This window comes from Lepisosteus oculatus, unplaced genomic scaffold (genome assembly GCF_040954835.1).
Source record: "Lepisosteus oculatus isolate fLepOcu1 unplaced genomic scaffold, fLepOcu1.hap2 HAP2_SCAFFOLD_74, whole genome shotgun sequence".
Taxonomy (NCBI): domain Eukaryota; kingdom Metazoa; phylum Chordata; class Actinopteri; order Semionotiformes; family Lepisosteidae; genus Lepisosteus; species Lepisosteus oculatus.
The window spans coordinates 752,393-774,768 of NW_027168298.1; the positions used below are offsets into that span (position 1 = coordinate 752,393).

The window sequence follows — 22,376 nt, forward strand, 5'->3', positions numbered from 1 at the left end:
TTTCTTTGTATTTCAAGCCCACAAAGTGTCCAAATGACGCACTACATGATATAAGGAAGATTATCACATGCATATCGGTATTATCTTTCTTATGAAAATGCATTCCTTTCATTACCTTTTACTTTTTAAAATGAACTCAAATTGAGTATAATGTAATAATTTAAGTAGAATAGATTCTAATAATATAATGATCCAGTGTTTTGCACTACTTCACTGCTTCACTGCTCTATGCCATCTGGAAATAAATCCTCAGACTGCTTACTGCCCTGGGCATGTACCAATAAATTAAAGGAGCACATCTGTTTATCACTGCATTGAAGCAGGAGACACACAGTCTCTGCAAACACATCCTAGATACAGTGTTCCAGCACCTTTGACCTCATCCAGAACGTATCATTTCTTGAAAGGGATTGCTGTCCGAATGCACATCTGAATCCCAAACAGAATCTCTAGTAAAATACGATCATTTGTGAAACAGGCAAATGACTGTCTCAGGGGCCCATTCCTCATTGTCAGACACATGTATGGAATGCTTTCACCGTGCATTGAGCAATAGGGATTAAAAACACCGCAGGTAAGGTTAGATGTCATGTTCTATGATCATTTCTTTCAGCATTAGGGACTAAATATACTAAACGTATGATGCTAAAATGTTATTTTCACATATATTAATGTAATAAATGATTGCTTATGCTTTATAAACAAATCTAATTAAAATAAAAGCTTAAGTTTTGTATTTATCTTGTACCATAGTACATGATTTGCTTTGTATTTCAAGCCCACAAAGTGTCCAAATGTTCTATGATCATTTCTTTCAGCATTAGGGACTAAATATACCAAACGTATGATGCTAAAATCCTGAAAAAAGGATGTGCTCCATCTCGTCAGTAGATTGGATTCCAAAACTGATTTGGGTCAATATACATTACCTTTGAAATTAAAGTACAGTCTACTGTAGGGAACCATCAACTTAGAAAGCATTGGCCTTCCCTGGGGGTCAGGTAGGTGCAAAAGATAAACCTTTATCCTATCTTTATCTTAAGATAAGTGGCCAAGCAGTATTTTTCCAAGTTTCACCAAGCACATCATGTTGCCATAGTAGACAAAGTTCTATAAAATGTTAAATAACTTTTAAAAAAAGCATCTTGGTCTTACAGTACTGTACAAGGTGAATTAAACTGTCCCTGGTAATAAAAAGTAATTAGAAGCATCTCAGAAACTTTATCTCTAGAAACATTAGCTGTTTTATATCATGTAATTTAGTGTGATGTTGTCAGAATTCAAGGACATTATCACACACAGAAATTGGTTCAGTTAAATCTAAAAAACACAGCTAAACATGGGTTTAAATGTAACAGAAGTCTTACCTCTTGTCAAAAGATTTAATTCAAGAAGCGATGTAATAAATGATTGCTTATGCTTTATAAAGAAGCTTAAGTTTTGTATTTATCTTGTACCATAGAACATGATTTTCTTTGTATTTGAAGCCCACAAAGTGTCCAAATGATGCACTACATGATATAAGGAAGATTATCACATGCATATCGGTATTATCTTTCTTATGAAAATGCATTCCTTTCATTACCTTTTACTTTTTAAAATGAACTCAAATTGTGTATAATGTAATAATTTAAGTAGAATAGATTCAGGTAGGAAATATAGAGTCATGATGTTTATGGCTGACATCATTTCACATGGGTGAATTTTAAGCTAAGAAATAAAAACATTTACAATGAAGATACCATTGCTTAATTTTAAATGCCTTTAAAAAATAAATACCTCCTGAGAATAATTTGCCACTCCCAGATCCTTGGTAAGGTACTGTTTGAATCCAATCAGGAGAGGAGCATCCAGGGAGTGCTTTCTATAGAGTCCAGCTTGGGCCACTCTCTTCCGGCCTGCTGATACTTTTTAACTACTCAGGGCCTGTAAGGATATAAAACACCGGTTTAAACATTTTATACCTATAAGACAAATTAGAATTTTAGTAAAAAATAGATACATCTGAAAAATAAAAAAGTCTTACTGCTGATAGAGTTCTTCAGAGCTCACATCTTCCCCTTCCTTATCCGCTTCTGTTTCAGTTTCTAGAGCAGCCTCTGGCATCTCTTCCTCCTGGACAGCGGCCTCTTGCTCAGGGCCGCTGGAATGCAGGTAGATTCTTTTCAACATGCTTTTACATAATATGTTGTAACAATGATTTCAAAAAGAAACTACAGAAGCCTTACAGATTAAAAATATCTCACCTTGCCAATGTGTCTTCAGGCTTCTCATGTACAAAAAGGCCCAAGGACTCTAGCAGTCTTACAACCACTATCCTGTTTGCCTCACCAGACACGATCTCTATTCTGTGGTAATCCACGATGACCCCGTTCTTCAGGTGATTCATCATGTCCTCCCTCGCCTGTTGAGAGGCCATCCTGATCTTTTCTGCCGTGGCGTGCTTCATACACGCCCTCTTCAAGTGAGCAGGAAGCTGATCAAGAGTATTCAGGTACATCTTGCACACCAGGGGAATCCGCTCGGGTTTCCTTTGAAAATAAATAATACCATCTGTGTATAGAAACAAGCTAAGACTGATTTCTTAAATTATCCTTAATTTTCTCTCTCATAGTTTGAGCATAATGATTTTATTGCATTTATATAAGAATTGCTCATTGCTCCTAAATAAATAATGGTTTCATAAAAAAGTGAACACTTACTTGGTCTCAGTCACAGACTTTCCAATAGAAGCCATTGTGGAGTTCAGCAACTGCAGGTCCTAGAAGTGGGGAAGGAATTTTAAAAGAGAAACTGAATTACAATACAGAAGGAATGGCTGAGGGTTCACTGAAATATATAAATATACAAATTCCAAAGACTGAGTCCATATAGAAACAACTACCTTTCATTTTCAGTATAAGAAAAAAAAACATTATCTTCCAAAGCATCATAATATTGTCCCTTCTTCCAGACTCTACTTCTCTCTTGTAGTAGTATAGCAGACCTTTCCAGGTGAGCAGATCACAGAGTCCGAAATGAGCTTCCTCCATCAAGCAAAGTACCTGAACATGACTCTGTCTTCATAAAAGCGCCCCTGTAATAAAGAAATTAAATCCGAAATCAAGAGGGCAGTTGCCTACTGAAATACAAGAAGTCATCAATTTTAACCTAGCAACACATTAAAGGCTGCATCTATACAAGTACGATTCTAGAAATGCTCACCAGATTACGTTTTAAGAAGGAACTGCGCCTCAGGTTCCGCCGAGATCTTAACTCGGATGGCAGGATTCAGAGTCCGGAGTGCGGACTGATGGCGCACGGAGGGTCCATATACTGTGGATCCCTCAGTGATCTTCCGCGTATTCAAACCGCCAGCGTGTGACTCCCCTGTCCCCGTGACCTCATTGCTCTGCTCTCTCCTCTGTGCAGCTGAGCCCGACTCACGGTAAAATGGAAAAAAATATGCCCTCGACGCGAGATTTATTCTGGAGCGAGCCAGTGTTGCGCATAGCTGCCTTCAAAGCAGTTAACCCAGGTACGATTCCCGGCCAACGCAGTTGCGAATGTTTTCAAATGCTGTCATGAGCCTTGGATTGTGACTAGCAAAGCGAAGCCTTTTGAAAGAGCTAAAGCACTGCAAAACGTAATTGAAGGAGAATCTTACAGGGGATTCTGAGCAGTGTCTGCATACATGCAGTCAGATAAAGGTGCTGAAAGCTTGAGCTACTCTCAATGTCATGCTGCCCTTCCCCGGAGTAAATCTGTTACATTGAAAGAATGCTTCTGGCAGGTTCAAAAAGGGACCCTTGTTAATTGGAGAAATCAATGATTTCGAATGAATTCTGTATGCGTTAAAAGACAGCTATACACAGAAAACATGCAGGACACTGCTCATGATGTTTCCCGAGCCGAAACACAGTGCGTTTTTCCAAGCCATTTGACAAAGCCCACCCACTGAAAACTGCAGCAGATCGTGTAAAGACGTTCAACTTTGTAACTACTGCACGCACAGGAAGCAGAATAAATTCCTCTTTTCAAACTGTCAAAGGTTTGCTTTGCGAACGCTGCAGGACATCGCACAATCTCTTTTGAATGGGGACAAACGATTTCTTATGGGGCGCAGTAAGTACAGACGTTTAAAATGCTCCACTCATGCCGACGATGCAGCATGAAGAAGCGCAACCTAACGTTTGACAGACAAAAGCCAGGCGCCGCTACGAGCAATATGAAATCATACTGACAAGCACACGGCGTTTCGCGCTGACACAAAAGTAATCTCGACAGACGCTGTTCTCTGCATAAAGCTGAAAGAGCTAAAGAGCGTTTCTGTTGACACGTAACAAGTTCGTTTCTTTCTACCATGATATCACCGTGACCAAATCTGTCTTTAAACACCTTGCTCAGTCTCTGACGAGACTGTCAAAAATTGCTTTCGCCGATTGTATTGCAAACCGGCGGAAGCGGGGTATTGGGAAAAGTTTTCAACTAGCAATAATCACTCCTCGGCTAACCCTCACAGGCTACGATACTGCCACTGCGCAAAGCTGACGGTTGCCAGGCAACCGCGGGGATCCTATGGAAATCGTTATCGATCGTGTCATGGCATGTCGTTGCTATAACGCTTCATATTTGTCGTCTTCTTCTTCTTCTAGCTTGAGGTTTTGAAGAATTTCATGACAGACAAGGGCTCCGTTGGGAACAAAGGGCGTTGTGAGAAAACCGTTGCTTATTTTCAGCAGCAGAAATACAACCCTTTAAATACAAGATGACAGAACAATGACGAAGGGCATGCCGGGAGGAACTCATGCACTACAGAGGAAAGGGGGCGGGCACGTACAGTTCACATTCAAGCCACAAGTACTCCTCTTGGATGTTGCACAAACAAATCCTAACGTCTTGAAAGCATTGCAGCATGTTTGTGTCCCACTTCCCGTGGCTGCGGGACGACTGACACGAACGGACAAACACAATCTGTGGCGTTTAGCGTGACATAGTCTTGCAGGCATCGTGCTGTCTCACTGCAATATTATACCGCTGGAGGAAACAGTCCATCTGGCCATGAAACTCATTTGAACGTCTAGCTACAGCAACTAACAATATCATGATTTATTCAGGATGTGTGGAATCAGCACGTCCCGGAGACAGCTTCCGAAATCGTGAGCATTCTCTGGTGGTAGGGGCGTTCAAGATGGCGCTCAGTTGGGAGGTAAAGTTTAGTGGTTGGGGAGTTTTTTTGAGTTTTTCATGACCTGAATGTTAATTTTTGCTTTTTTTGACTACAGAAAAATAAGGACTTAACACTAGTTGTTTAAACTTCAGTTATAATTGAAAGAAAAAAAAAACGATTTTTTTTTAGGTTTAAAAAGTCCGATATGAGTAACACTGGGAAAAGAAAAGAGAGTGCTGGGTCTTCGAAGGAGAACTCTAAGATACCTCAATCGTATATGTATAGCACTACAAAAAAATCGATGGCAACTAAAGGGAAAAGTGAAGCAGCTGCAGGGGCAGCAAGAGGGCGGAGGCGCCGCGCGCCCGGCCGAAGTGTTGGACCGGTGCGCTTTACGTGCTGAAATAAACACGCGACAGCCCCGAAATGTTTCCAGAGTGCTGTGCACTGAAGACTTGCCTGGTGCTCCTCCGTGCAGATTCTTTGTCCTCCTCCAGTGCGGGACGAGCCAACACAAGGGAGCGCATTCGCCAACATCCAGGCACGCAATGCGATTTGGAAAGCAGCTCCTTTCCAAAGAGTTGCACACGAACGATCCTTCAGTCCCGCTCGGGGGGCACGGAGCCCCCGCCACACACAGCTTCAAGTAGCGAGTCAGGCGCCAGGGCTTTCGCTTACGGCCACACCACCCTGAACACGCCCGATCTCGTCTGATCTTGGAAGCTAAGCAGGGTCAGGCCTGGTTAGTACTTGGATGGGAGACCGCCTGGGAATACCAGGTGCTATAAACTCTTGCTCTCCCGGCCAGCAGGGGTCGCCGTTGGTGCCGTAGGCTTTGGGAGGAAAACCTGCAGGATGGAAAGGTGATCTATAGCCTCATCTCTAGAGATGTTTTGTTGCTGTGGCATGTGTGTGACCCATATTCCAAAAAAAAAACCCGTCTGTAAAATGAATATCGAAGCTGCCTCTAAATCTGCAAATGAAGATGAGTCGATAAACCACTCGTTTTTCGTATAACTAGACATATATTCATTTGTTACCGATTTCATTCATTGAGCACGGTTACAGTAGAGGTACAGCCATTCACTGTTTGACATGTCTGCACTGGTACAGAACCGAGCAATCAGAAAACGGGTGAAACTGTCTTTAGACTCAGCATACAGTACCGAGGCCCCCCATGACCAAATAAAGGCTAACCTCGATAATCAGCCTAAAGAACGCAGACTACAGCAAAACGACTGACTTTGAAAAGGGAATGAACGTCCGGAAGGAGTAGTGGAACTAGCTTGAGATGCTTCTCCGGACCCCTAACTAAAAGCCAGCGAGAACCAGCAGCGGCGTCCACTCCTGTCGAACCGGGATCCTTCCGCAGCCACGCAGCTCGTGGTGTCCTAACCCTCCCGTATCTGATTTTGGACCAAGCACATCAGGGGAGAGCGCGAACGCAGTCCCCCACTACCAGAAATTATGCAGTCGAGATTCCCACATTTGGGGAATTCGCAGGGGTCAGCACAGCCGGAGTGCAATGGCCGAGCCTCGCTCTGGGTGAACCTCCTTCTTGATCAAGGTATCTCCCCTGCCAGGTAAGTATGAGTTAAACAGGCCCCTGCAAGCGGCCCGCACCCACAGCACAAATCGCGCAGCCTAGGCCACCTCCTCGCCCCGCACGCCACCGCCTCCTGCTGGGCCCACTCTTTCACACACTCACACGCCACACTAACACTCAAAAGTGTGGGCAAAACGAGAAAACGAGCGCGCCGTTTCCTACACATCTGCAGTCGCCGTTGCGCATTCGGAGCATGTCCCGGGATGCAATTCGGCCTCATTTGCATAACTCCAGACCGGCAGATCGCCACGCAAGCTCGCGACGTGCGCCTGCCACACACCGAACAAACCTTTTCAGCAATTTCCAAAAAACGGGCCTGCTCGCCTGCCCACAAGGCTCCGTCTCTTACCTGCTCTCCAGAGCCTGCTGCCTTCTGTGCTTTTCTCTCGGCACCGCTGCAGTGCACACAACTCCTGCAGCGGGAGGGGGGGAGAAAGTTCCCGCGCTCCGCCGCAGGGAAGGCTCGCTCCGTGCGCACACGTCCTTTCGATGCCAGTCCAACAAGTGCTCCGCATTAGCTGCGTCGGGGCTCCGGCGTGTCGCACCTCACCTCACCTCGCCCTACCCCCTCCTTGAATGTCTGCCGCTGGGCATGCCCCGCTCTCCTCCGCCTTATCTTATCGCGTGTGAGCACCGACAATGGCCACAATGCCGGGGAATGGCACCTGTAAAGTGTTAATTGGGGCACAGGAACATCCCGTCTCGTCTCGGGGGGGGCGGCTTCAGAGACAATACAGCAAACACAGCGGGGCGGGGGAAGAAGACGACACCACACATGCGGGTACATTCAGCTCCGGCGGGAACGAGACATTTGTCGGTCTTTTCAAGTGCCGAGAGCTGAGCAATCCTTCACTTGTATCGTTTCTCCCCGGTGACTAGATCTGGCCCTGCGACTCTCGACTGGGCTCACCCCCGGGGCAGCCCAGCAGGTGTGAGCATGTCCGGCACCCGGATAGGAGATTCCACCCCGGAAAAGCTCCGGTTGCTGCTGCTCCTGCAAGAGGTGTGACTGGGACCAGTAGGGAGCGCTCACCCTGCGGGCTGTGTGGCTCTCTTACGCCCCAGCCTCCTGATGGCGACACTCTGCTGCACAAACAGAGGTCAAACCGAGGTCCCGACCCTCCTTGGCCATTAGGAAACCCCAGGGCGTCTCTCAAAAAGAGACGCCGGGGGTGTCCCTCTGGTGTTAGTGCTCCCCTTTACCCATCAGTCGGGGTCTCCTCCTAATCCCCGTCTAACCTGTAACAATCAATGACGAGGCCCCCCTGTCCGTGAGATTTAGTACTCGCGCAAGAGACCGGGGGCAGAGCGCGAACGCGGTCCCCCGCCCCCCACAAAGTGCGCGCTCCGGGTTCCCTCTCGGGGCCCTGCAACACAGCGGAAGGGCAGCGAGAAGGAGCCTCTTGCTCTGATGCCGCAAGGCCACAAGAGGGCGGAGGCGCCGCGCGCCCGGCCGACGTGTTGGACCGGTGCGCTTTACGTGCTGAAATAAACACGCGAAAGCCCCGAAATGTTTCCAGAGTGCTGTGCACTGGAGGTTTTTGTCTGGTGAAGACTTGCCTGGTGCTCCTCCGTGCAGATTGTTTGTCCTCCTCCAGTGCGGGACGAGTCAACACAAGGGAGCGCATTCGCCAATATCCAGGCACGCAATGCGATTTGGAAAGCAGCTCCTTTCCAAAGAGTTGCACACGAACGATCCTTCAGTCCCGCTCGGGGGGCACGGAACCCCCGCCACACACAGCTTCAAGTAGCGAGTCAGGCGCCGGGGCTTTCGCTTACGGCCACACCACCCTGAACACGCCCGATCTCGTCTGATCTCGGAAGCTAAGCAGCGTCGGGCCTGGTTAGTACTTGGATGGGAGACTGCCTGGGAATACCAGGTGCTGTAAGCTTTTGCTCTCCCGGCCAGCAGGGGTCGCCGTTGGTGCCGTAGGCTTTGGGAGGAAAACCTGCAGGATGGAAAGGTGATCTATAGCCTCATCTCTAGAGATGTTTTGTTGCTGTGGCATGTGTGTGACCCATATTCAAAAAAAAAAACCCGTCTGTAAAACGAATATCGTAGCTGCCTCTAAATCTGCAAATGAAGATGAGTCGATAAACCACTCGTTTTTCGTATAACTAGACATATATTCATTTGTTACCGATTTCATTCATTGAGCATGGATACAGTAGAGGTACAGCCATTCACTGTTTGACATGTCTGCACTGGTACAGAACCGAGCAATCAGAAAACGGGTGAAACTGTCTTTAGACTCAGCATACAGTACCGAGGCCCCCCATGACCAAATAAAGGCTAACCTCGATAATCAGCCTAAAGAACGCAGACTACAGCAAAACGACTGACTTTGAAAAGAGAATGAACGTCCGGAAGGAGTAGTGGAACTAGCTTGAGATGCTTCTCCGGACCCCTAACTAAAAGCCAGCGAGAACCAGCAGCGGCGTCCACTCCTGTCGAACCGGGATCCTTCCGCAGCCACGCAGCTCGTGGTGTCCTAACCCTCCCTATCTGATTTTGGACCAAGCACATCAGGGGAGAGCGCGAACGCAGTCCCCCACTACCAGAAATTATGCAGTCGAGATTCCCACATTTGGGGAATTCGCAGGGGTCAGCACAGCCGGAGTGCAATGGCCGAGCCTCGCCCTGGGTGAACCTCCTTCTTGATCAAGGTATCTCCCCTGCCAGGTAAGTATGAGTTAAACAGGCCCCTGCAAGCGGCCCGCACCCACAGCACAAATCGCGCAGCCTAGGCCACCTCCTCGCCCCGCACGCCACCGCCTCCTGCTGGGCCCACTCTTTCACACACTCACACGCCACACTAACACTCAAAAGTGTGGGCAAAACGAGAAAACGAGCGCGCCGTTTCCTACACATCTGCAGTCGCCGTTGCGCATTCGCAGCATGTCCCGGGATGCAATTCGGCCTCATTTGCATAACTCCAGACCGGCAGATCGCCACGCAAGTTCGTGACGTGCGCCTGCCACACACCGAACAAACCTTTTCAGCAATTTCCAAAAAACGGGCCTGCTCGCCTGCCCACAAGGCTCCGTCTCTTACCTGCTCTCCAGAGCCTGCTGCCTTCTGTGCTTTTCTCTCGGCACCGCTGCAGTGCACACAACTCCTGCAGCGGGAGGGGGGGAGAAAGTTCCCACGCTCCGCCGCAGGGAAGGCTCGCTCCGTGCGCACACGTCCTTTCGATGCCAGTCCAACAAGTGCTCCGCATTAGCTGCGTCGGGGCTCCGGCGTGTCGCACCTCACCTCACCTCGCCCTACCCCCTCCTTGAATGTCTGCCGCTGGGCATGCCCCGCTCTCCTCCGCCTTATCTTATCGCGTGTGAGCACCGACAATGGCCACAATGCCGGGGAATGGCACCTGTAAAGTGTTAATTGGGGCACAGGAACAGCCCGTCTCGTCTCGGGGGGGCCGGCTTCAGAGACAATACAGCAAACACAGCGGGGCGGGGGAAGAAGACGACACCACACATGCGGGTACATTCAGCTCCGGCGGGAACGAGACATTTGTCGGTCTTTTCAAGTGCCGAGAGCCGAGCAATCCTTCACTTGTATCGTTTCTCCCCGGTGACTAGATCTGGCCCTGCGACTCTCGACTGGGCTCACCCCCGGGGCAGCCCAGCAGGTGTGAGCCTGGCCGGCACCCGGATAGGAGATTCCACCCCGGAAAAGCTCCGGTTGCTGCTGCTCCTGCAAGAGGTGTGACTGGGACCAGTAGGGAGCGCTCACCCTGCGGGCTGTGTGGCTCTCTTACGCCCCAGCCTCCTGATGGCGACACTCTGCTGCACAAACAGAGGTCAAACCGAGGTCCCGACCCTCCTTGGCCATTAGGAAACCCCAGGGCGTCTCTCAAAAAGAGACGCCGGGGGTGTCCCTCTGGTGTTAGTGCTCCCCTTTACCCATCAGTCGGGGTCTCCTCCTAATCCCCGTCTCACCTGTAACAATCAATGACGAGGCCCCCCTGTCCGTGAGATTTAGTACTCGCGCAAGAGACCGGGGGCAGAGCGCGAACGCGGTCCCCCGCCCCCCACAAAGTGCGCGCTCCGGGTTCCCTCTCGGGGCCCTGCAACACAGCGGAAGGGCAGCGAGAAGGAGCCTCTTGCTCTGACGCCGCAAGGCCACAAGAGGGTGGAGGCGCCGCGCGCCCGGCCGACGTGTTGGACCGGTGCGCTTTACGTGCTGAAATAAACACGCGAAAGCCCCGAAATGTTTCCAGAGTGCTGTGCACTGGAGGTTTTTGTCTGGTGAAGACTTGCCTGGTGCTCCTCCGTGCAGATTGTTTGTCCTCCTCCAGTGCGGGACGAGTCAACACAAGGGAGCGCATTCGCCAATATCCAGGCACGCAATGCGATTTGGAAAGCAGCTCCTTTCCAAAGAGTTGCACACGAACGATCCTTCAGTCCCGCTCGGGGGGCACGGAACCCCCGCCACACACAGCTTCAAGTAGCGAGTCAGGCGCCGGGGCTTTCGCTTACGGCCACACCACCCTGAACACGCCCGATCTCGTCTGATCTCGGAAGCTAAGCAGCGTTGGGCCTGGTTAGTACTTGGATGGGAGACTGCCTGGGAATACCAGGTGCTGTAAGCTTTTGCTCTCCCGGCCAGCAGGGGTCGCCGTTGGTGCCGTAGGCTTTGGGAGGAAAACCTGCAGGATGGAAAGGTGATCTATAGCCTCATCTCTAGAGATGTTTTGTTGCTGTGGCATGTGTGTGACCCATATTCCAAAAAAAAAACCCGTCTGTAAAACGAATATCGAAGCTGCCTCTAAATCTGCAAATGAAGATGAGTCGATAAACCACTCGTTTTTCGTATAACTAGACATATATTCATTTGTTACCGATTTCATTCATTGAGCATGGATACAGTAGAGGTACAGCCATTCACTGTTTGACATGTCTGCACTGTTACAGAACCGAGCAATCAGAAAACGGGTGAAACTGTCTTTAGACTCAGCATACAGTACCGAGGCCCCCCATGACCAAATAAAGGCTAACCTCGATAATCAGCCTAAAGAACGCAGACTACAGCAAAACGACTGACTTTGAAAAGGGAATGAACGTCCGGAAGGAGTAGTGGAACTAGCTTGAGATGCTTCTCCGGACCCCTAACTAAAAGCCAGCGAGAACCAGCAGCGGCGTCCACTCCTGTCGAACCGGGATCCTTCCGCAGCCACGCAGCTCGTGGTGTCCTAACCCTCCCTATCTGATTTTGGACCAAGCACATCAGGGGAGAGCGCGAACGCAGTCCCCCACTACCAGAAATTATGCAGTCGAGATTCCCACATTTGGGGAATTTGCAGGGGTCAGCACAGCCGGAGTGCAATGGCCGAGCCTCGCCCTGGGTGAACCGATTTCGATTTTTAAGAACTTTATTTTCTTTTCACAAAAAAATACAGGAAATCACAAATCAGAAAGCTTTACATTAATATACATACTTAAAACAGTATATATGATCACATCTCATTACATTTTGACACGGTAACAGTTACATAGCAACAATTTTCTTTTTTTCTGGTGCAAATCACATTCTTTATTTAAACATGATAATGTTTTTCACAGTTTCTTGAGATATTGACCTATGCTCTCTATTTCCCACAGATTTTCTGCTTCCTCCCTCCCTTCTCTCCACAGATCTCTGAGGTAATAGTTCTCTCGGGTGATGAACAGGGCCAGGCTACCTGCTGCCTTGACTGGGACCTCGATGCCTTTGAACAGCCCCATGTTCCTCACTCTCCACAGGGCGTCTTTCCCACTGTTCACCACAGCCCAGATCCTGTCAAACACGTCAGGAGGAAGCTTGACAGGAGAGATGCCGTATATGATGAAAGCAGCGGTCAGGGTAAATTGGGGCGAGAGAGCCTGCAACCAATCTTCAAACTGGGCCCAGAAGGCCTTAGCAAAAAAGCAGGACCACAGGAGATGGGTCACAGTCTCCTCCTCGCCGCAGCCCACCCTAACGCAGCGAGGGCTGGGGGTGAGGCCCCTACGGTACAAGAAAGTTCGTACCGGTAAGCACTGGTGGACGACACTCCAGGCTAAATCTCTGTGAATGTTGCACAGAAATTTAGAGGATGTGTGTTTCCACACCTTCCTTGTTTGGGCTGATGTTAAAATGCCCACAGGGGTCTGCCTATTGTTCTGGGGTGCTACGAAATCTTCCAGTTTTTGGACGCTGACATCTCGGAGGGGAATATGGCCAATTGGGTGAGATCTTAGAAAACTTTTAACTGTCCCATAAATTGCAGGGCATGTGTCAGAGAGTGGGACGTCCAGCTTGGGTCTGACACCCCACACTCTGAACACCTCCCTACCTACCCAGAGTCTGGAAAAATAAGTCTAGGTACGCGCTGCAGGTGCTGTTGCAAAGCCTCTCAGCACAGAGGCCAGGAAAATGCACAGCAGCTTCGTAGCAATATCTGGGACAGACTTCCCCCCTGAGGGTAGCGGCCTGTACATTATTTCCCTTCTGAGTCTTTCCTGCTTCCCACCCCATAGAAATTGAAACATCAATCTCCTCAGCACCGCCGCAACACGGTGTGGGATTGGGAAGGTAGAAGCCAGAAAATTCAAGACAGGCAAGAGCTCGGCTTTGATGACCAGCACCTTCCCTGTCATGGTGAGGTCTCGGTCCTTCCATTGCATCAGTTTTTTGTTTAAGATTGGCAATTTGTTCTGCCAATTTACTGTTCCCATCTCTTCTCCAAAATACACCCCCAGGACCTTAATTCTCTTCTCTTGCAGCCTGAGATCATGTCCTTCTTTTGGCTCCCTCCAGTTCTGATAAAAAATCTCACTCTTAGATGTGTTAATTTTTGCGGAGGAAGCCAAAGAGAACCGATCACAGCACTGCAGAGCTCTGCTAATTGAGGCATTGTCAGAGAGGAGCAGGGTGACGTCATCCATGTATAGAGATGTCTTTACCTCTCCTCCCCCACTTCCAGGCACTGGTATCCCATTAATGGCCTGATCCTGGCGCAAGGCACAGGCTAAGGGCTCCATAGCCAAAACGAATAACAAGGGGGATAATGGGCAGCCCTGCCTCACCCCTGAACAGACTTCAAAGGTGCGTGATCTATTGCCATTAACCATGACTCTGCTGTTGCTACCTGTGTACAGCAGGTTAATCCACTTTCTCATGATGGGGCCAAACTTCATGTGCTCAAGTACCGATGTTAAGTACTGCCGGTTTAGGCGGTCAAAGGCCTTTTCTAGGTCTACACCTAAAATGCACAGAGGGAGGGAGCGATCCTCAGAGTACAGACAGACATCCCTCAACAAGGCCAGGTTGTCGCTCATCAGGCGTCCTGCTATCCCACAAGTCTGTTCTTTCCCTACCAGTGAGGCCACTACATTTTGTAGGCGCAGGAAAAGGGCTTTGGACAGGATCTTAGTGTCCACGCCTAACAGGCTGAGGGGTCTCCAGTTCTTTATGTCATTTTTTGCTCCTTTCTTAAACAAGAGAGAGATAGTGCCTTCTCTTAAGGAGTCAGGCAGCAATTCTGTCTTGTAGCTTTCCTCGAATAGGAGCAGTAGCGGATCCTGAAGCAGATCCCAAAAGGTGCAATAAAATTCTTTAGGGAGCCCGTCAGCACCCGGAGTTTTCCCCTTCTGTAAGCTCTCCATAGCCTGTCTCAGCTCTTCTACTGTCAAATCCCTCTCAAGTACTTCCCTATCTTCTTCACTCAAAATGTTTTCTAGCTTTGAGGTAAAAAAATGAATATCTTCATCCTTTACCTCTGTAGAGCTGTACAGTCTTGAGTAGAAGGCCTCGGTGCAGGAGAGGATAGCACTCGGCTCTGTTCTCTCTCGTCCCTCCTCATCAACTACACTTTCCATGACAGTCTTGGAGCCTACCACTTTCCTGAAAAAGAAGCGAGTACACTTCTCATTTTCTTCCAAGAACTGCACTCTGCTTCTTAACAGCACTCCTCGACTACTTTCTTCGGCTATGCTCCGGATGTCCTTTTTTAAAAGGGCGATATCCTCGAACACATCGAAGCCACTGTGCAGCATCGTGTAGAGACGCTGCAGCTGCCTCTGTTTCCTGGCTAGCACTCCTCTCCGTCTGGCAGCAGCCTTCCTTCCCTCAGCCATGAAAAAGGCCTTTGTCCTCACCTTCACCTCCTCCCACCACTCTCCTACTGACCCGTACAGACACTGCAAGGACAGCCACTGTGATAGTTTCTCCTTGTAGCGGGATACTACCCCCTCGTTCTCTAGCAGCTTTGTGTTGAGTTTCCAGAGGCCTGGGCCAAAGACAGTCCCGCCCTGGAGTTCCACTCTACACCCTAAAGCCTGATGATCTGAGAAGAAGACAGGCTGAAGAGTGACCCCAACAACTTTCACTCTCTCTGAGACAAAGCAATAGTCAATTCTGGAGCTGCTATTCCTCCCTGACCATGTATATCCTGCTGTTGTGGGATATATACATCTATATGTGTCTGAGAGTTTAAAGTCTTGAACTAAGTTTTGCAGGGCCAGTGAGCTGGAATCCAATTTTATCGGCGAGCTAGACTGCCTGTCTGTGTGCTCTAAGATACAATTAAAATCCCCTCCCACTATCACGTCTGTGCTGCATAACAATAGGGGGGAGAGTGCCTTGAGTAGCTCCACCCTTCCTCCTACGTCAGTAGGGCAATACACATTGATTAGCCGCAGGTTAACGGTCCCCCATTCCACATCCACACACAGCAACCTGCCATCTATGACCCTCTGAATACTTTTCAATTTGAATGCCCATCCTTTGAAAAGAATGGCCACGCCAGAGGCTCTGTTGTTATTGTCCCCTGACCAAACAGAAGGCCCTTTATCCCACCTATCTTCAAAACTTTTATACCTCTCTTGATAGGCTAAAGCACACTCCTGCAACATCAACACATCTCCCTCTCTCTGCTGGAGGTAATCAAAGACAGACTGGCATTTAACTCTGTCATTGATACCTCTTGTGTTAAGAGAAATTATGTTAAGAGCCATATTACATAAGAAAGTGGAACCAGTCTTTACAAAACACATTTCTCTTCGGTCTCACCTGTTACCTTTTTCTTTTTCTTTTTCTTCTTACCAATTTCCTGCCAGCCATCCTCTGAATGAGCCTTCATCAGGGTGGCAGCAGTAAAAGCGTTCACAGAGTCCATTTCAAGGAAGGGGGTAGAGGGAGGGGTGGAGAGGTTCCAGCTGTCCCCATCGCCATGCTCTCCTTCCTCCTCGCTCGGGGAGAAAACAGAGTCATTTTTTCTTTTCCTCAAGTCCAGCTCCTGGGAGCACTGAGGGGAAAGGGGTGCAGCCGATGCACCAGTCTCCTCTTCCCCCTCACCCACCAGCTGCTGCAGATCCTCCGTGATGGACTGGATGGAGGAGAGGAGGGCATCTGTAGCACTTGCAGAGTCTGAGAAAAGCAGCTCCGCTGAATCCTGGGTATCCTCGCTGGACCCGCTCCACCGGGGGGCCCCACACTGGCCCTCGTTCTGAGGAGCAGGAGTGGGGGAGGGGTCCTCGCTGTTCTCGGGGGTTTTCAAACCCTCGTGCTTGTCTGGTGCAGTCTGCGGTTGTGGGGGCGTAGTGGATTTCTCTTCCACCAGCCCCGGAGCCACAGCAGGACTGATCCTGGCTGGAGGCTGAGAGTCTTTGTCCAACAAGGGTTCTTTGTTTGACTTGTTGTTTGCTTTGGATTTTCGGGCCGGTTTGGCTGAAACAAGCACTGCCTCATCCTTTCTCATTTTGAGTTTATTGGCGTAGGCGTGAGGGCAGTTCTTAAAAACGTGTCCTTCCGAGCCACATAAATTGCACTTTGGCAGCATTGAACAGTCAGAGGCTAAATGTCCCTGTTTGCCACAGGTCTTGCAGCATTTCACAGTGCAGGACGATGCCAGGTGTCCCACAGCACCACAGCGCCGACACACCTTTGGTTGTCCCACATAAAACACATAGCCATTGCAGGCGCCCAGCCGGATTGTAGAGGGCAGGTGCCTTAAGCCTCCATTTACGCTGTCCGGTAGCAAGCGAACCTCGAATTTCCTTGCTCCTGTTTTTATACCATCAACATCTCTAACCTCAGTTCCATGGTGGACGGTGCAGTACTGGTTAAGCCAGGTGTGAATGTCCTCCGTCTTTGCCAGTTCCGAGAACATAACAACGTGCACCGTTTTCCTCTCTCTCTGTGTCAGAGGCTGCAAGTTGATCTTCTCAAGTGCAGGAACTTTGCCTCTTTTTGCCTCAAACACATCCACGCATTGTTCAAACAGAGGATAGGTAGCAAATACAACCTCAAATGCTTTCTGACCTGGGAGAGCGAAGATGAAATCCAAGTGCCGAGGTTCAAAGCCAAGTTCCTTCTGTAACACTTTTCTGCTGAACTGCATACGATCCATGAAGAGGTCATCCAAGAGCTCAAAACGTACAGCATTCTTACGGGATCCAAAGGTTGCCATTTCAAAAACCGCAAATCGAACACTGCTTCCAACAAAAGAAAAACAATCCAACTACTCCACCTACAGGCTGATCAAGGTATCTCCCCTGCCAGGTAAGTATGAGTTAAACAGGCCCCTGCAAGCGGCCCGCACCCACAGCACAAATCGCGCAGCCTAGGCCACCTCCTCGCCCCGCACGCCACCGCCTCCTGCTGGGCCCACTCTTTCACACACTCACACGCCACACTAACACTCAAAAGTGTGGGCAAAACGAGAAAACGAGCGCGCCGTTTCCTACACATCTGCAGTCGCCGTTGCGCATTCGCAGCATGTCCCGGGATGCAATTCAGCCTCATTTGCATAACTCCAGACCGGCAGATCGCCACGCAAGTTCGCGACGTGCGCCTGCCACACACCGAACAAACCTTTTCAGCAATTTCCAAAAAACGGACCTGCTCTCCAGAGCCTGCTGCCTTCTGTGCTTTTCTCTCGGCACCGCTGCAGTGCACACAACTCCTGCAGCGGGAGGGGGGGAGAAAGTTCCCACGCTCCGCCGCAGGGAAGGCTCGCTCCGTGCGCACACGTCCTTTCGATGCCAGTCCAACAAGTGCTCCGCATTAGCTGCGTCGGGGCTCCGGCGTGTCGCACCTCACCTCACCTCGCCCTACCCCCTCCTTGAATGTCTGCCGCTGGGCATGCCCCGCTCTCCTCCGCCTTATCTTATCGCGTGTGAGCACCGACAATGGCCACAATGCCGGGGAATGGCACCTGTAAAGTGTTAATTGGGGCACAGGAACAGCCCGTCTCGTCTCGGGGGGGCCGGCTTCAGAGACAATACAGCAAACACAGCGGGGCGGGGGAAGAAGACGACACCACACATGCGGGTACATTCAGCTCCGGCGGGAACGAGACATTTGTCGGTCTTTTCAAGTGCCGAGAGCCGAGCAATCCTTCACTTGTATCGTTTCTCCCCGGTGACTAGATCTGGCCCTGCGACTCTCGACTGGGCTCACCCCCGGGGCAGCCCAGCAGGTGTGAGCCTGGCCGGCACCCGGATAGGAGATTCCACCCCGGAAAAGCTCCGGTTGCTGCTGCTCCTGCAAGAGGTGTGACTGGGACCAGTAGGGAGCGCTCACCCTGCGGGCTGTGTGGCTCTCTTACGCCCCAGCCTCCTGATGGCGACACTCTGCTGCACAAACAGGCGCCGTCCTTCGGGGGAGGCGTCAAACCGAGGTCCCGACCCTCCTTGGCCATTAGGAAACCCCAGGGCGTCTCTCAAAAAGAGACGCCGTGGGTGTCCCTCTGGTGTTAGTGCTCCCCTTTACCCATCAGTCGGGGTCTCCTCCTAATCCCCGTCTCACCTGTAACAATCAATGACGAGGCCCCCCTGTCCGTGAGATTTAGTACTCGCGCAAGAGACCGAGGGCAGAGCGCGAACGCGGTCCCCCGCCCCCCACAAAGTGCGCGCTCCGGGTTCCCTCTCGGGGCCCTGCAACACAGCGGAAGGGCAGCGAGAAGGAGCCTCTTGCTCTGACGCCGCAAGGCCACAAGAGGGCGGAGGCGCCGCGCGCCCGGCCGACGTGTTGGACCGGTGCGCTTTACGTGCTGAAATAAACACGCGAAAGCCCCGAAATGTTTCCAGAGTGCTGTGCACTGGAGGTTTTTGTCTGGTGAAGACTTGCCTGGTGCTCCTCCGTGCAGATTGTTTGTCCTCCTCCAGTGCGGGACGAGTCAACACAAGGGAGCGCATTCGCCAACATCCAGGCACGCAATGCGATTTGGAAAGCAGCTCCTTTCCAAAGAGTTGCACAAGAACGATCCTTCAGTCCCGCTCGGGGGGCACGGAACCCCCGCCACACACAGCTTCAAGTAGCGAGTCAGGCGCCGGGGCTTTCGCTTTCAGCCACACCACCCTGAACACGCCCGATCTTGTCTGATCTCGGAAGCTAAGCAGCGTCGGGCCTGGTTAGTACTTGGATGGGAGACTGCCTGGGAATACCAGGTGCTGTAAGCTTTTGCTCTCCCGGCCAGCAGGGGTCGCCGTTGGTGCCGTAGGCTTTGGGAGGAAAACCTGCAGGATGGAAAGGTGATCTATAGCCTCATCTCTAGAGATGTTTTGTTGCTGTGGCATGTGTGTGACCCATATTCCAAAAAAAAAACCCGTCTGTAAAACGAATATCGAAGCTGCCTCTAAATCTGCAAATGAAGATGAGTCGATAAACCACTCGTTTTTCGTATAACTAGACATATATTCATTTGTTACCGATTTCATTCATTGAGCACGGATACAATAGAGGTACAGCCATTCACTGTTTGACATGTCTGCACTGGTACAGAACCAATCAATCAGAAAACGGGTGAAACTGTCTTTAGACTCAGCATACAGTACCGAGGCCCCCCATGACCAAATAAAGGCTTACCTCGATAATCAGCCTAAAGAACGCAGACTACAGCAAAACGACTGACTTTGAAAAGGGAATGAACGTCCGGAAGGAGTAGTGGAACTAGCTTGAGATGCTTCTCCGGACCCCTAACTAAAAGCCAGCGAGAACCAGCAGCGGCGTCCACTCCTGTCGAACCGGGATCCTTCCGCAGCCACGCAGCTCGTGGTGTCCTAACCTTCCTGTATCTGATTTTGGACCAAGCACATCAGGGGAGAGCGCGAACGCAGTCCCCCACTACCAGAAATTATGCAGTCGAGATTCCCACATTTGGGGAATTCGCAGGGGTCAGCACAGCCGGAGTGCAATGGCCGAGCCTCGCCCTGGGTGAACCTCCTTCTTGATCAAGGTATCTCCCCTGCCAGGTAAGTATGAGTTAAACAGGCCCCTGCAAGCGGCCCGCACCCACAGCACAAATCGCGCAGCCTAGGCCACCTCCTCGCCCCGCACGCCACCGCCTCCTGCTGGGCCCACTCTTTCACACACTCACACGCCACACTAACACTGAAAAGTGTGGGCAAAACGAGAAAACGAGCGCGCCGTTTCCTACACATCTGCAGTCGCCGTTGCGCATTCGCAGCATGTCCCGGGATGCAATTCGGCCTCATTTGCATAACTCCAGACCGGCAGATCGCCACGCAAGCTCGCGACGTGCGCCTGCCACACACCGAACAAACCTTTTCAGCAATTTCCAAAAAACGGGCCTGCTCGCCTGCCCACAAGGCTCCGTCTCTTACCTGTTCTCCAGAGCCTGCTGCCTTCTGTGCTTTTCTCTCGGCACCGCTGCAGTGCACACAACTCCTGCAGCGGGAGGGGGGGAGAAAGTTCCCGCTCTCCGCCGCAGGGAAGGCTCGCTCCGTGCGCACACGTCCTTTCGATGCCAGTCCAACAAGTGCTCCGCATTAGCTGCGTCGGGGCTCCGGCGTGTCGCACCTCACCTCACCTCGCACTGCCCCCTCCTTGAATGTCTGCCGCTGGGCATGCCCCGCTCTCCTCCGCCTTATCTTATCGCGTGTGAGCACCGACAATGGCCACAATGCCGGGGAATGGCACCTGTAAAGTGTTAATTGGGGCACAGGAACAGCCCGTCTCGTCTCGGGGGGGCCGGCTTCAGAGACAATACAGCAAACACAGCGGGGCGGGGGAAGAAGACGACACCACACATGCGGGTACATTCAGCTCCGGCGGGAACGAGACATTTGTCGGTCTTTTCAAGTGCCGAGAGCCGAGCAATCCTTCACTTGTATCGTTTCTCCCCGGTGACTAGATCTGGCCCTGCGACTCTCGACTGGGCTCACCCCCGGGGCAGCCCAGCAGGTGTGAGCCTGGCCGGCACCCGGATGGGAGATTCCACCCCGGAAAAGCTCCGGTTGCTGCTGCTCCTGCAAGAGGTGTGACTGGGACCAGTAGGGAGTGCTCACCCTGCGGGCTGTGTGGCTCTCTTACGCCCCAGCCTCCTGATGGCGACACTCTGCTGCACAAACAGGCGCCGTCCTTCGGGGGAGGCGTCAAACCGAGGTCCCGACCCTCCTTGGCCATTAGGAAACCCCAGGGCGTCTCTCAAAAAGAGACGCCGGGGGTGTCCCTCTGGTGTTAGTGCTCCCCTTTACCCATCAGTCGGGGTCTCCTCCTAACCCCCGTCTCACCTGTAACAATCAATGACGAGGCCCCCCTGTCCGTGAGATTTAGTACTCGCGCAAGAGACCGGGGGCAGAGCGCGAACGCGGTCCCCCGCCCCCCACAAAGTGCGCGCTCCGGGTTCCCTCTCGGGGCCCTGCAACACAGCGGAAGGGCAGCGAGAAGGAGCCTCTTGCTCTGACGCCGCAAGGCCACAAGAGGGCGGAGGCGCCGCGCGCCCGGCCGACGTGTTGGACCGGTGCGCTTTACGTGCTGAAATAAACACGCGAAAGCCCCGAAATGTTTCCAGAGTGCTGTGCACTGGAGGTTTTTGTCTGGTGAAGACTTGCCTGGTGCTCCTCCGTGCAGATTGTTTGTCCTCCTCCAGTGCGGGACGAGCCAACACAAGGTAGCGCATTCGCCAACATCCAGGCATGCAATGCGATTTGGAAAGCAGCTCCTTTCCAAAGAGTTGCACACGAACGATCCTTCAGTCCCGCTCGGGGGGCACGGAACCCCCGCCACACACAGCTTCAAGTAGCGAGTCAGGCGCCGGGGCTTTCGCTTATGGCCACACCACCCTGAACACGCCCGATCTCGTCTGATCTCGGAAGCTAAGCAGCGTCGGGCCTGGTTAGTACTTGGATGGGAGACTGCCTGGGAATACCAGGTGCTGTAAGCTTTTGCTCTCCCGGCCAGCAGGGGTCGCCGTTGGTGCCGTAGGCTTTGGGAGGAAAACCTGCAGGATGGAAAGGTGATCTATAGCCTCATCTCTAGAGATGTTTTGTTGCTGTGGCATGTGTGTGACCCATATTCCAAAAAAAAAACCCGTCTGTAAAACGAATATCGAAGCTGCCTCTAAATCTGCAAATGAAGATGAGTCGATAAACCACTCGTTTTTCGTATAACTAGACATATATTCATTTGTTACCGATTTCATTCATTGAGCACGGATACAATAGAGGTACAGCCATTCACTGTTTGACATGTCTGCACTGGTACAGAACCGAGCAATCAGAAAACGGGTGAAACTGTCTTTAGACTCAGCATACAGTACCGAGGCCCCCCATGACCAAATAAAGGCTAACCTCGATAATCAGCCTAAAGAACGCAGACTACAGCAAAACGACTGACTTTGAAAAGGGAAT

At 51.0% G+C, this 22,376-nt stretch overlaps 10 non-coding genes across 10 annotated transcripts; 5 read left to right on the top strand and 5 right to left on the bottom strand.

Annotated features, from left to right (window-relative positions):
• Nucleotides 1–4,386: 4,386 nt before the first annotated feature.
• On the bottom strand, nucleotides 4,387–4,528 carry LOC138234134 (U4 spliceosomal RNA). The gene has a single exon (XR_011187830.1). It is a non-coding gene; the product is annotated as a U4 spliceosomal RNA (small nuclear RNA).
• A 1,293-nt stretch (nucleotides 4,529–5,821) lies between these two features.
• Nucleotides 5,822–5,940, top strand: LOC138234189 (5S ribosomal RNA). Its single transcript, XR_011187885.1, has one exon. It is a non-coding gene; the product is annotated as a 5S ribosomal RNA (ribosomal RNA).
• A 636-nt stretch (nucleotides 5,941–6,576) lies between these two features.
• On the bottom strand, nucleotides 6,577–6,740 carry LOC138234211 (U1 spliceosomal RNA). Its single transcript, XR_011187907.1, has one exon. It is a non-coding gene; the product is annotated as a U1 spliceosomal RNA (small nuclear RNA).
• Nucleotides 6,741–8,528: 1,788 nt separating this feature from the next.
• LOC138234148 (5S ribosomal RNA) lies at nucleotides 8,529–8,647 on the top strand. Its single transcript, XR_011187844.1, has one exon. It is a non-coding gene; the product is annotated as a 5S ribosomal RNA (ribosomal RNA).
• A 635-nt stretch (nucleotides 8,648–9,282) lies between these two features.
• Nucleotides 9,283–9,446, bottom strand: LOC138234205 (U1 spliceosomal RNA). Its single transcript, XR_011187901.1, has one exon. It is a non-coding gene; the product is annotated as a U1 spliceosomal RNA (small nuclear RNA).
• Nucleotides 9,447–11,234: 1,788 nt separating this feature from the next.
• LOC138234190 (5S ribosomal RNA) lies at nucleotides 11,235–11,353 on the top strand. The gene has a single exon (XR_011187886.1). It is a non-coding gene; the product is annotated as a 5S ribosomal RNA (ribosomal RNA).
• A 635-nt stretch (nucleotides 11,354–11,988) lies between these two features.
• LOC138234102 (U1 spliceosomal RNA) lies at nucleotides 11,989–12,158 on the bottom strand. The gene has a single exon (XR_011187797.1). It is a non-coding gene; the product is annotated as a U1 spliceosomal RNA (small nuclear RNA).
• Nucleotides 12,159–19,065: 6,907 nt separating this feature from the next.
• On the top strand, nucleotides 19,066–19,184 carry LOC138234193 (5S ribosomal RNA). Its single transcript, XR_011187889.1, has one exon. It is a non-coding gene; the product is annotated as a 5S ribosomal RNA (ribosomal RNA).
• A 636-nt stretch (nucleotides 19,185–19,820) lies between these two features.
• LOC138234206 (U1 spliceosomal RNA) lies at nucleotides 19,821–19,984 on the bottom strand. The gene has a single exon (XR_011187902.1). It is a non-coding gene; the product is annotated as a U1 spliceosomal RNA (small nuclear RNA).
• Nucleotides 19,985–21,791: 1,807 nt separating this feature from the next.
• LOC138234178 (5S ribosomal RNA) lies at nucleotides 21,792–21,910 on the top strand. Its single transcript, XR_011187874.1, has one exon. It is a non-coding gene; the product is annotated as a 5S ribosomal RNA (ribosomal RNA).
• The last annotated feature ends 466 nt before the right edge of the window (nucleotides 21,911–22,376 follow it).